This window comes from Mus caroli, unplaced genomic scaffold (genome assembly GCF_978045245.1).
Source record: "Mus caroli unplaced genomic scaffold, Mus_caroli_1 scaffold_2, whole genome shotgun sequence".
In the NCBI taxonomy this organism is placed as follows: domain Eukaryota; kingdom Metazoa; phylum Chordata; class Mammalia; order Rodentia; family Muridae; genus Mus; species Mus caroli.
In genome coordinates, this window is record NW_028227257.1 from 142603675 (window position 1) to 142618113 (window position 14439).

The 14439-nt window shown below is 42.1% G+C and overlaps 1 protein-coding gene across 3 annotated transcripts in view; it reads left to right on the forward strand.

Moving 5' to 3' along the window:
- The first annotated feature begins 3829 nt into the window (after nt 1-3829).
- The window catches only part of Dennd1a (DENN domain containing 1A), a 500745-nt gene continuing 490135 nt past the window's right edge, over nt 3830-14439 (forward strand). For all 3 annotated transcript variants that reach the window (XM_085834969.1, XM_085834968.1, XM_085834966.1), the window contains exon 1: nt 3830-3964. The gene's annotated coding sequence lies outside the window, so the exon portion shown is untranslated. The remainder of the gene's footprint in view (nt 3965-14439) is intronic.

Genomic DNA, 14439 nt, shown 5'->3' on the forward strand with positions numbered 1-14439 from the left:
TCCCACTGAACACTAGTTCCAGGTCTCCACACACATATCACACACATACACATGAGAAACAAGTTTTTGATACCTTAGTTTCTGTCTGAAAAAGGGAGATAGATGATCAAGTGCCTTCTTTGTGAGGTGAGAGGACTGGATGAGTTAATACAAGCAACAGGTTTAGGAAATGTCTCAGAGTACTTACCAAGCTCCTTGCACATCTCTGCTAACAGTGCCTTATTCCTTTTGCCTTGGCATGCATATGGAGGTAAGTCAGAAGGCAAGTTTGAGTGTTGCCCTTGCCTTGTTAGAGAGACTGGATTGTCTCCTGTTTTGCCACTGCATATATCAATCAAACTGGCCTAAAATATTCTGGGAATTCTCTTGTTTCTGCTTCCCATTCTACTGTAGGAGCACCAGAATAACAATCATAGCATCATTGGACCTGGCCTTGAGTGGCTTCTGGGGATCTGAACTCAGGTCCTAACACCTGCCTAGCAAGCACTTTAACCTACAAAGCCATATTCCTAACTGCTCCTGTATTCCTTTGGGTCTCAATTTCCAAAGAAAGCTAAAGGGTCCCATGTCATATAAAACTATTTTTGGGAGTGAGGGGTGGGGGACACAGGATCTCTCTATTCTGTAGCCCTGGCTATCTTGGAACTTGCTATGCAGACCAGGCTGGCCTTGTCTGTCTCTGCTGGGTATCTTCCACTATTGCTCTTTGCCTTATTCTTTTATGACAGGGCCATTTACTAAACTGGAACTATCTATTGCATCCAGGCTGTCTGGCCAATAAGCTCTCAAAGATCTGTCAGTCTCTGCTTCCCCACACTGGGGACCATGCCCAGCTTTTTACATAGTGCTAAGGATTTGCACTCAGATCTTCAGGTCCTCGTGCTAGCAAGTGCTTTTACTCACTGAGTAACTTCCTCAGTCCCTATCCTATTCATGAATAGTACCCTCAAGAGAAATGGGCAGAAGTGGAAGCTTTCTGAGGACAGTGATGGAATATAAAATAAATTCAATTTAGCTTAGGTGTAATTTAAAAGACCCTGGCTTCTTCCTGAGATGCTGAGATAAGCAGCAGGGATTTGGTTTCAGGGCCAACTTAAGAAGAAAGACAACGGGGCTGGAGAGATGGCTCAGCAGTTAAGAGTTTGTTACTCTTCCAGAATTCAGTTCCCAGCACCCATGCTGGGTGGCTCACAACTGCCTGCAAATCACCTCCAGGGAATCTGATAGCTTCTTTTAGATTCTGTGTGCTTCCACATGTGCACATACACATAACTAAAAATAAAACACATCTCTTAAAAAGGCAATTTTCTCACCTATTTCTTTTGTGCTGGCTTCCTGGGTCTTTGCTGGGTCCAGGAAAGAGATCGTCAGGGACCATCACTTGTTCCCTGGCCATGCCTATTCTGTACTTTGGTCTGGAGTTCTATCCTGTCTGTTAGGTCTGATCCTGACACTTTGCCTTCACATTTGAAGAATCTCTGTGTCTTCCTTCCTTTCTTTCTTTCTTTCTTTCTTTCTTTCTTTCTTTCTTTCTTTCTTTCTTTCTTTCTTTCTTTCTTTTTCTTTCTTTCTCTCTCTCTCTCTCTTTCTTAAAGTTTTACTTTAAAAATTTTCTGTGTGTATGTGTCTGTGTGTGAGAGTGAGCACATGTGTAAATTTACAGAACTTTGGATATCAATACCTTGTTCGAGACAGGGTCTATGGTTTGCCACTGAACACAGGTCAGCTGGCTTGAAAGCTCCCAGGTATTCTCCTGTCTTAACTTTGCATCTTGTTGCAGGAATGCTGGGAATGTAACTGAGAGCTACCAGGGCTGGCTTTATGTGGATTCTGTGGAATGAACTCAGGCCCTCATGCCTACTTGGCAAACACTTTACCCACTGAGATCCTGTGTACCTTTGTTTTCTACAAAGCACAGCCTCTCTCCCAGGAGGAAGAGCCCTGTTCTTCCCAGGCTGGAGCCCTTGGCTTGTTCTTGCCAGCCAGCTGTCTTATGCTCAGTTGCCCTCCTCCCCCAGACCCCAGGAGTGCTCAGCATTCTTCCTGAGAGGCCCTGCTAGCTAGGCCTAGTGGGATCCTGTGGCACCAAACTCCCAAGCTGACTGCAGACATTTGTGCTGTCAACAGAATTGCAGAAAATGCAATCCGTGTTGTTAATGAGCAGCTTGTTTGGGTAAACAAACCAGGTGAGGTGAAAAAAGTGACACTCTCCAGCAGGAAACACGGGCGAACATTAACCAGATGGAGAGCCACACATTTCTGCACACTTCCTAGTCTACAGGCTCTGAGCAGCAGGAAGGGACATTCCTGTAGTATGTGTGAGCTGGGACTGTGCACACCTCCTGTCTGATCTGGCACTTCTTTTCTAGGTATAAGAGCCACCTGTACCAGGATCACCCTGAGTCTGACTCTGTGCCTCATGCCCTGTCCAGCCTTCACTTCATTTATCATCAGTCTTCACGGCACTGTGCAAGCTCTGTGTGACAGCTGGGGAAATTGAGGCTTGGAGATGAGAAAGAGCCTTGCTGAAAATCAGCTTGGTGGACTTGAACCCACATCATCCTAATTCTTTAAGACCATGGTTGCACCAATATTTTAGAATCTTTTGCCCTCCTCTCTGCCTTCAAGCCCCTCTTCATGTAATGAAAGTCCCAGTGGCTGCTGCTCACAACCTCCTCTTTGAGACTATGGTTTTGAGGAATGTTTGGATTTTCCCCACAGAAGGAGTCCTTGCCTAACTGGCCAGGATGATATAGCTTTCTAGAAAATTGTGCATAAGAACTCTATGTCCTGTGTGCATATGCACATGTGTGCATGTTCTCATGTGCACACATGCATGCTTATCTTTGGAAAACCACTAACTTAGAGGTATTCACAAGTCACCTCATAATAAGCTGACTATGCAATATATACAGTTAGCTGCTATCTTCCAGGATAATAACACACACATACAAACAGAGATAAGGCGACATTGTACAAACATGACTGACTTGGGTAACTGCCATGGCTAAGTTTATTACCATGCAGACAGGGTCAGGAAAAGGGAGGCTCCAGCTGTAAGCTCAAACACACATGTTTCTGGCTCTCTCTGTCCACATTGTTCAAGAAAAAACGGAAAAATACATCACATTCATATGTTAAAATGCCATGAGTTATTTCCTCCTTAGCTTTCAAGGGTGAAGAGTCCATTAAATTGTCATCAGTCACATAATCAGAAGTTGGGACAGACAGTTTGGTTTGAACTACCCAGAGCACACATGTTTTGCCCTTCTCTAGTGTCTGCGTGAATTTTGCCCTAGAAACAGGACTCAATTACTCTGACACTGGGTAGAGAGGCTCGCTGTGAATGCAGCCACTATTCGTTACTGGGCCTTTTACAAGGATTCTGTCTTCTTCACAACAAGAAAACTCAGCCTTGGAGATGCATCCCAGAACCCAAGCATGAAACATGCTGGGGTTTGAACTACAATCTTTCTGGTCCTAAGCTCTGGGTATTTCAGCTACTATATTATCGTATCTTTCCTGTTTCTGAGCAATATCACTTTTCTTGTTTGTTTGTTGTTTTTTGAGATGGACTTTTGCTAGGCAGCCTGGGATGACCTTGAACTTCATGATCCTTCTTCCTCAGCCTCCCAAGTGTGCATCACCATGCCTTGGCTGTCTCCTGGCTTTCCAGGGGCCACATGTACCCTGTAAGACCTCAAGGATGATCTCATTTGTCTTCAGAGAAACCCTACAGGGTAAATGCCTCTTGTTAACAGCTGAAAGCCTAATGCTTGGGAAACAGGAAGAGACTTGCCCCAAGTCCCCCAGCTCCAATGTGGCAGGTGCGGGTGAAGGAAGGGAGCTTGTTTTCCACTCTGCCACCCAGCTAGTGACACAAGCCCAGCAGCAGCGGGGCATCCACAGGCAGCACCTTTGCTGAATTCAGAAGATCTTCACTGAGCAGCTTGGTTCCTTTCAAGTAGGTGGAAGCCTTTCCTTTGAATGAACCAATTATGTTAAAAAAAAAGGAAAAATAATTTATGCGTATTAGCTAATGAGGATGTTGTTCAGGATATTTTTAGCTGTAGAGGGAGGGAGAGGGAGGGGACGGAGGGAGGGAGGGAAGGAGAGAAAGAGAGAGAGGGAGAGGGAGAGGGAGGGAGGGAGGGAGGGAGGGAGGGAGGGAGGGAGGGAGAGACAGAGACAGAGAGAGAGAGAATATGAATGTGGAGAGTTTGAGTTTGAAAGCTGTGTATAAATTACTTTGGAAGAGGCAGCCTGAGAATCGGCACAGGCCCATTTCTTACCCCTTTTGGCTGCATGTAAGAGATTGGGGTAGATTATATTCTTTCCTGCAAATGTGTGACAATGTGTATATGGTACTAACCTCTCAAGAGTATTATAAAAACTGAAACTGGCCTTTCTGTAGGCATCTAGAGATTTGTAAAAGCAGGATACTTCTATTCATTAGACCCAGAAGCTCTGAAAAAAAAATCATGCAAACTGATAGGTCCAATTCTTCACACCCACTTCAAGGATACTGAGAAATAGCTTGATGTATGAATACCCCAAATGTACCACATTTCTGAATGATGTCACTTTTAAGAAGCAGCTCGTAGGTGCTTATAAGGTGGTACTGTCAGTAAAATGCTTTCTGTGTAAACCTAAAGACCTGAGTTTGATTCTCAGCACTCACATAAAAATGTTGGCTATGGTAGTACATGCCTATAATCCCAGCACTGGGAAAGTAGAGATGAGAGGATCCCTCAGGCTTGTGGGCCAGGCAGTCTAGCTGAGTTGGTGAGCTCTATGTTCATGAGAAAATGTCTCAAAATATATGGTAGAAAATAATTGAGGAAGACACTTGATATCTATTCTAGCCTCCATATGCACACACAAGAGCACATGCATACACATACAAACATATAACATATTCCACACAAAGAAACAATGTGTATCAATTTGGTGCCATAATGGTAGAGGCAGTGGGAATATCTAGGCCAATAGTGTATTGATGACTAAAAAAAAACGCTGAATTTTTGCCAAATTTGCAAACTGGTGTTGACTTTAAAAGTTTACATGTAGATCCTCTGGTTATTGGACTATCCAGGAGAACAGAGAACCCAAGAGGCACCATTTACAAAATGGAAGGAGGTCAGTTACAGATAGAAGATCAATTATTGGGTATATCAGGTAGAAATGGAAACAGCCTTAAGTCAGGGGGTTCTAGAACATCTGACAAATATAATCAATAACCAAAGTAGGTTGAGGAATGTCAAGTCTGGCTGGGAAGTCTATACATAGCCAATCCTCAGGCTGCAGGGAGAACAGTGTGGAAGAAAGAATGTCTGTCAGAGGAGGAAACAGCTGAGCCCAGGGACAAGGAAGGAACAAGCCTAGGAACTCAGGGGTTCTCTTACACGGTGTTCAGTGTGAGCCATCAGGGATAAGCAAGGCAAGTAAAGGGGCCACACCAGGCCAGATCCTGGACTATATCTAACCCATACAAACCTTTATAATAGCCATTCCTCAGCATCAAGCACACAGTGAATCCTTGGGGAATTTCTGCTAGTGACAGGACCAGAAAAAGGCCTGTGCAGGAAACAAGAAAGTTTCTCAGCACAGAACCTGACACATAGGAGAGAACTGGCAAATGGGTGAATGGTTTTTGACAGTTAGCCAGTTCTCTCTGGCTTTTCTTAGATTTGGCCTTTGTTTATTGATTGGTTGTTAAAGAGAGAATATATAGCCACTTCAACTGAGCCATCACAAAATGCAAGGTTAATTTACTCCACATGTAGTAATACATTTAATTTTTATAGTGACCCACTGAGGAAGGTACTGTTGTCTACACTTTGCAAATAAGTTACAGAATGTTTAACAGTTTTTCCAAGATTTTACACAGAGCCAGGAAGTCTGGCTCCAAAACCTATCCTCTTAGTTTCTCTAATAGCAATCAGTTTAAATCCATGGATAGGCAGTTGAAAACACTGCCAGAAAATTACATTTGCTATTTATTCTCAGTGTATGTATATGTATATATACATACTATGTCAATACATATAGTATATATGTCAAATATGACATATATGTCATTCTATATACATATACTTCTCTCTCTCTCCCTCTCTCTCCCCCCCCCCCCCTCTCTCTCTCTCTCTCTCTCTCACACACACACACACACATACACACACACACACGACTGAACTCAGAGCTTCACATGTGCTAAGCATAGACAACCAATGAGTATATATTGTTCACTATTCAATGATATTAACACTAGGATCCTACCAAGTTTGTTGTTGTTGTTGTTTTGTTTGCTTTGCTTTCTCATTGTGTAGCTCTGGCCTAGAACTCACTGTGTACATCAGCTGGCCTTCAATCAGATCTGCCTGCCTCTGTCTCTAGGATGTAGAGATTAAAGGAATGAGCCACCACAAGATCTTTGCCTGTTTTTAAACACCACAGAGATTGCTTGGATCTTTCTTTGTATATGGCCAGAAGTTCTGACCAGGGTGCCACCTGCTCTCCAAATCTTTCACTATTGATTTATTATGGTCAACTAGATTACCTTGCAAATGCTCAATGGCTTACATCTCTCCCACTTCTCAATAGTAAAGGAGGGTTGTAGTCTTGCTTCAAAGGTGAAGATGGTGTTACAGAGTGTTTGACTGAGCTAAAAAACCAGCTGGATGTGATGGTGCATGCCTTTAATCCTGCACTGAAAGACAGGGGCAGGCCGATCTTTGTGAGTTTGAAGCCAGCCTGGTCTACGAGTTCTAGGATAGTCAGAGGTAGATAGAGAAACCACACACACACACACACACACACACACACACACACACACACACACAATAAATAAATAAATAAATAAATAAATAAATAAATAAATAAATAAATGGCAACGATCTCCATTCTAGGCTGGCAATGTAATGTAGTGGAAACAGTTGGCTTGATGATCTGAGTTGAATTCCTGGGGTCCACATGGTAGAAGAAGAGAACTGACTTCCACAAGTATTCTCTCATCTCCACAAATGTGCTATGGCATGCATACATGTTCTTCCCACTTACCCCCTCAGCCAACAAATAAATGTGGTATTGTGGGAGGGAGAGAAAGGGGAGAGAGAGAGAGAGAGAGAGAGAGAGAGAGAGAGAGAGAGAGAGAGAGAGAGAGAGGAGAGAGAGGTCACCACCTTTTACTTGATACAAAAGATTTACTCACAATGACAAAAGACCTAAATGTAAGATCTAAAACAACTCAATTCTCAGAAGAAAACAGGGGAGAAACTTCTTGATACTAGATTTGGCAGTGATTTATTGAATATGACTACAAAGGCATAGACAAGAAAAGAAAAAATAAATTGGACTACATCAAGTTCTTAAAAATAAAAGTGGGTTTTTTTTGGTATTTTATAAAGGACTCTGTTAAAAAGTCAACCCATAGAATGAGAGAAAATCCTTGCAAGCCATGTATGTCATAAGAGGGTCTTTCATATTCAGAATATAAGAAACTCTCTTATAGCTCAAACACAAAGCAAAACAGTAGCTTGGTTGGTAGAATGCTTGTCATTTTATGTACAATAGCATGTTGTAAGCCCTAGGTTTAAGCCAGCACCACATTAATGAGGTATGGTTGTACATGCCTGTGAGCCTAGCACACGGCAATTCATGAGGCGAGTGGTTTTTGTGAGTTTGAGGTCAGTTTGGGTGCCATGAGACTCTGTCTCAGAAAAAGATAACACAAAGAAACCTAACACAACCATATTAACAAATGAGCAAAGGACTGGAATAGTCATTTCTTTATCCAAAGATGATATATTTACAAATGGCCAATAAATACATAAAAGATGCTCAATATTACTAGTAGCAGAGAAGTGTGAATCAGAATCACAATGAGGTACCCAATTCACATAGTCTAGGAAACTCATACATGTAAAGTAGAAGTGGCAAGGACTAGAGAGGATGTGAAAACATTCCAACTTTGGTGTACTGTTAAATGGTTCAACGGTTATGGCAAACAATATGCTAGTTCCTCAAAAAGTTAAAAATAGAATTATCATATGATCCAGAAATTTCACTTCTGGGTATATAACCAAAATAACTGAATGTGAGGCCCACCGACAGATTCATGAATAAATACAATGTGATGTATGCACACAGTGAAATTCTACTCAGCTTTAAGAAAGGACATGCTGACAGGATAACTGGACCTGGGAGACACTGTGCCAAGTGAAACGCACCAGTCACTTACTTGATCATATAGAAGAAAAGACCCATCCATAAAGGTACAAAGTATAAAAATGTTTAGTGGGTACAGAGTTTCTGTTTGGGGAGATGAAGAAAGTTTTGGAGATGTAGGGTACTGATGTTTGCATCAGTTCAAAAGCACCAAATACTACTGAATGGCACACTTAAAAGTAACTAGGTCAGTCACTTTTAACCACAGTCAGTCAATTTACCACAATTAAAAAGGCATAAAAGGCTGGGCGGGTGTGGTGGTGGATGCGGACGCCTTTAATCTCAGCACTTGGGAGGCAGAGGCAGGTGGATTTCTGAGTTCAAGGCCAGCCTGGTCTACAGAGTGAGTTCCAGGACAGCCAGGGCTACACAGAGAAACCCTGTCTCGAAAAACCAAAAAAAAAAAAAAAAGACATAAAAGTAAAAATAAACAAATGCACTAATTTATTCATGCATGTGTGTGTGTGTGTGTGTGTGTGTAGACATCAGAGGACAACTTAGCGGAGTCAGTTCTCTCAACAATGTTTCTTCTACCATGTAGGGATCTCAGGGATTGAACTTAGGTTGTCAGGCTTAGCAGTAGCTACATTTGCCCTCTGATGCATTTTGGCAGCACCTCCAATGCAGTAATCCAGTATACTAAGCCCAAATTTAGTAGTTTTGAAACAGATTTTCATGTATCATTAGAGAATGGGTGTGTGCTACCATACCCAATTTTAAGTGGTGCTGGGGAATCAAACCTAGGACCTTTTACTTAATAGGTAAGCACTCTATCAACTGAACTATTTCCCACACCCTTGATTGGTGTGTGTGTCGGGGGCATGCATATATGGTTGCCAGATTGGGAGGAGAGTGACTACTAGTGGGGATGCAGTTTCTTTGGGTGGGTGGAGAAAGTATATGTGCCACAGTGTGTTTGTGAAAGCCAGAAGACAACGTCTGGAAATTGGTTCTTTCATTCCACTATGAGTTCTGGAGATCAAACCTAGGTCAGGCTTCTATGGTAAACAGTAAGTCCAAACTTAAAGCAGTTTTCAAATCTTGTTCTATGGACTTGTTCTTAGGATAAGTGCCTCAAAATGAGGGATTTGAGGCCATTTATTTACACATTCAATAAATATTTATTGGCCACTGCATGCATTCTGAGATTGGTATTCAATGTTGAGATCTGGATATTGACAAAGTTAAAGTGGTTCTTGTCTTTATCAATTAGAAAATTTAGTAGAAATAACATTCTTTTTGGTTGAATACCAAATATACAGCAAGAAGCTCATATATTTTCACCATTTCATCTTTACAAGGTGGGAATCCCTTGATAAAGAAGAAATCAAGGTTTAGAGAATTTAAGAAACTTCTTTCAAGCTTATTCAACTAGCAGGGTCTTCTTGATTCCTGAGCCTATTCCTTGAGCTACCCTGTCTATGTTCTCATTTTAGGAGAGTCACAGTGTATTTGGCTAAACACAAAAGGCAGAGAAATTCTAAAATTAAGAAACCCACTAAACTAGTTGTGATTCTGCATTTCATAAGCTCCTTTTGGGGGGAGGGGAGCAGCACCCCTATTAATGAGCTATGGATTCTTTCTGCAGAATAGAATCACAACACCCAAGAGAATTGAAAACATATGTCCACACAAAACTGTGTACACAAATGTTCACAGCAGCATTAATTACCCATAATATATATTAAAAAAAAACCAAAACAAAACAGAAAACAACCCAAATGTCCATCTACAATATGTGGATCAATAAAATGTGTCATGGCCAACCAAAAGACATTATTTAACAACAAAGAAGAATTACTCACCCATGCAATGACACAGATGGATCTTGAAAACCTTACACGAAGTGCAAGAGGCTGCAGACCATGTGATTCTACCTGCTCAATGTATCTGGAATAGACCCCTCCATAGAGGCAGGGTGTAGACCCTTGGTTGCCAGATTGGGAGGTGAGTGACTACTCGTGGAGATGTGGTTTCTTTGGGTGGGTGGAGAAAGTCTTCTATAATTAGGTAGTGATGATGAAATTAAACTAAAATCCACTGATATGCACATTTTCCAGTGATGATTTTGTTTCTTCTTTTGAGACAAAGTCTCAATGTGCCATCCAGGCTGGCCTCAGACTTACAGCAATTCTCTGGCTTCAGCTTAAGTGCTGGAATTACAGGTGTCAGCCACTATATCCAGTGATATATTTGATGATGCATTAACTACTACATCAGATTTAAAAAAATAATGTACTTGAAACAACAGACCACAGAGCCCTGACTCATAGACCGTTTATTCTGCCACTTAGTGCTGTATAATTATGGTGCATGGTAGCTGCTCTGCTAACTAATACAGCTACCTAAGTCCTAAGTAGAAAACCAAAAGGAATGGTGGTTTGAGGTAAGCTTGGACACTTTGGTGCATCAGAGTATCAGTGCAGAAGATTCACTATGCTCTGCACTTTTATTTTAACAACAGACTGGAAGGCAAAGTTTCCAGTCCTCTTCTCACTGGAAGTTTTTTTTTTTTACTCACTTTACTTGCTCACTGCCCCTCCTACTGGTTACCCCCTCCCACAACCCTTCCCCCCATCTGCCCTCCCATTCTCCACTGAGAGGATGGAGCCCCCCTCTCCTTGTGTGTCCCCCTACTCTGGCACTTCAAGTCTCTTCAGGGTTAGGTGCATCCTCTCCCACTGAGGCCAGACAAGGTAGCCCAGCTAGAAGAACACATCCTATGAACAGGCAACATCTTTTAAGATATCTTCAGCTCCAGCTGTTCAGGACAAACATGAAGACCAAGCTGCACATCTGCTACATATGTGCAGGGGCATCTAGGCACAGCTTGTATATGTTCTTTGGTTGGTGGTTCAGTCTTTGAAAGCTCCAAGGATCCAGGTTAGATGACTCTGTTGGTCTTTTTGTAGAGTTCCTATCTCCTTCAGGGCCCACAACCCTTCCTCCTACTCTTCCATGAGTCCCCAAGCTTCATCCAGTGTTTGGCTGTGGGTCTCTGCATCCATCTGAGTCAGCTGCTAGATGGAGCCTCTCAGAGGACAGTCATGCCAGACTCCTGTCTGCAAGCATAACAGATCATCACTGATAGTATGGGTGCTTGCCCATGGGATAGGTCTCAAGTTGGGCCTGTTATTGGTCCACTGTCCCCTCAGTTTCTGCTCCATCTCCCTTCCCTGCATTTCTTGTAGATAAATTTACAAACCTTTTGTGAGTGGGTTGGTGTCTTTTTTTTTTTAATTAGGTATTTTCCTCAATTACATTTCCAATGCTATCCAAAAAGTCCCCAATACACTCCACCCCCCAGTCCCCCACCCACCCATCCCCACCCCTTGGCCCTGGCATTCCCCTGTACTGGGGCATATAAAGTTGGCAAGTCCAATGGGCCTCTCTTTCCAGTGATGGCCGACTAGGCCATCTTTTGATACAAATGCAGCTAGAGTCAAGAGCTCTGGGGTACTGGTTAGTTCATAATAATGTTCCACCTATGGGGTTGCAGTTCCCTTTAGCTCCTTGGGTACTTTCTCTAGCTCCTCCATTGGGGGCCCTGTGATCCATCCAATAGCTGACTGTGAGCATCCACTTCTGTGTTTGCTAGGCCCCGGCATTGTCTCATAAGAGACAGCTATATCTGGGTCCTTTCAGCAAAATCTTGCTAGTGTATGCAATGGTGTCAGCGTTTGGAAGCTGATTATGGGATGGATCCCTGGATATGGCAGTCTTTAGATGGTCCATCCTTTCTTCACAGCTCCAAACTTTATCTCTGTAACTCTTTCCCTGGGTGTTTTGTTCCCAATTCTAAGAAGGGGCACAGTGTCCACACTTTGGTCTTCGTTCTTCTTGAGTTTCATGCCATTAACAAATTGTATCTTATATCTTGGGTATCCTAAGTTTATGGGCTAATATCCACTTATCAGTGAGTACATATTGTGTGAGTTCCTTTGTGATTGATGATGCCCTCCAGGTCCATCCATTTGCCTAGGAATTTCATAAATTCATTCCTTTTAATAGCTGAGTAGTACTCCATTGTGTAAATGTACCACATTTTCTGTATCCATTCCTCTGTTGAGGGGCATCTGGGTTCTTTCCAGCTTCTAACTATTATAAATAAGGCTGCTATGAGCATAGTGGAGCATGTGTCCTTCTTACCGGTTGGAACATCTTCTGGATATATGCCCAGGAGAGGTATTGCTGGATCCTCTGGTAGTACTATGTCCAATTTTCTGAGGAACCGCCAGACTGATTTCCAGAGTGGGGTTGGTGTCTTTATGGCTTCATTGGGGTTCCAGCCTGACTACAGGAGGTGGTCTCTTCAGGTTCCATATCCACAATGCTGTGAGTCACAGCTAAGGCCACCCCCATTGATTCTTGGGCACCTTCCTTATATCAGTTCTCTGTCACCTCTAGATGCTCCCCACCTCCTTATCCTCATCAGTTGCAGATTTCCATTCATTCTTGTGGCCATATGGCCATCTCGCTTGTCCCTTCTCACACCTGATCCTGACACCCCATCCCCTTAAGTTAGACTCCAACCACCCAAATAACCCAATTAAAATGGGGGTACAGAGCTAAACAGAGAATTTTCAACAGATGAATCTCAAATGGCTGAGAAACACTTAAAGAAATGTTCAAAGTCCTTAGTCATCAGGGAAATGCAAATATCAAAACAACTCTGAGATTCCATCTTACATTGGTTAGAATGGCTAAGATAAAAAATTCAAGTAATAGCACATGCTGGTGAGGATGTGGAGCAAGAGGAACATTCCTCCATTGCTGGCAGGACTGCAAACTTGTTCAACCACTGTAGAAATCAATTTGGTGGTCTCCAAGAAAACTGGGAATAGTTCTACCTCAAGACACATCTATGCCACTCTTGGGCATCTACCCAAAAGATGCTCTACCATCCCACAAAGACATTTGCTCAACTATGTTCATAGAAACTTTATTCGTAATAGCCAGAAACTAGAAACAACCTAGATGTCCCTCAACTGAAGAATGGATAAAGAAAATATGTTACTTTCAGCTATTAAATGGAATATTATTCAGCTATTAAAAACAAAGACATAATGAATTTTGCAAGCAAATGGACTTGAGAATACCATCCTGAGTGAGGTAACTCAGACTCAAAAGGACATGCAAGGTATATATTCATATATAAGTAAATATTAGCCATAAAATACAGGATACCCATGCTACACTCCACAGACCCAAGAAGGTAAACAAGAAGGAAGCCCAAGCAGGGATGCTTGAATCTCACTTAGAAGGGGGTATAAAATAGTCATGGGAGGCAGACAGAGGAAGGGAATGGGGAGGAGAGTGGGGGCATTCACTGGAAGATTTTAATTCTGACAATTGATTATGCCATGTACTTGGCAGGGAGATCTCATTTTATGTGAATGACATCAGATAAATGAACCATAGAAAACAATGAGTCATTGAATTATAGAATTTTGGAAATGAAAATTACTTTGGGAAGAGATTGTGGCCTGCTTTTGCTTTGAGTGTGAGGAAATAGACTTGGAAAAATGCAGTGTCCTGTCCAATGTCATAAAAGCAAATGTAGCCAACACTGGTTGTCTTGCAATATTTGCCCTCCCCTTGTTTCTCAGAAATGCTAATCCTGCCTTTAGCTGTGCACATGACTGTCTGGAATAAAGTCCATATTTCCCAGTAAGATGAGATTTCATGACTAAGTTTTGGGCTAAGTGGTGTGAGCACTTGTGAGTGGTGTGGGAAATATGTTTACAGGTCAGAGTTTGGGGTGGATGTGTTCTTGCTTCTGGGTTGCAAATTGACATCTGTAAGTTCAAGTAGCCAGCCTGGACAACGAAGTGGAAGATGTGCTTGTAAATCAGAAAGAGAGCAGCAAGATGGAATTCTAGAGCTTTGATGATATAGAATTCTAGACCTTTGATGATATGGAATTGTCATCTTAGTTCTGCAATTTTCATTTCCACTCTTTATTCCATTTCTTTACAGGAAAGAGAAACGAGTTTCTATTTTTGTTTCAGTTACTGCTATTTCTGATTTTTATACTTTACAGTTGAGTTGAATTGAAATGGACAGAATATAAACAGTAAAGGAAGGTTAGGGATTTTGGATTCCTGAACCCAAGTACAGAACTATTATGTTTATCTCTGTGTGAGCATGTGTCCATATTTGTGTGTATGCTGGGGCACATGTTTTTGTGTGTGCTTGTGTGTGTGTGTAGGTTAA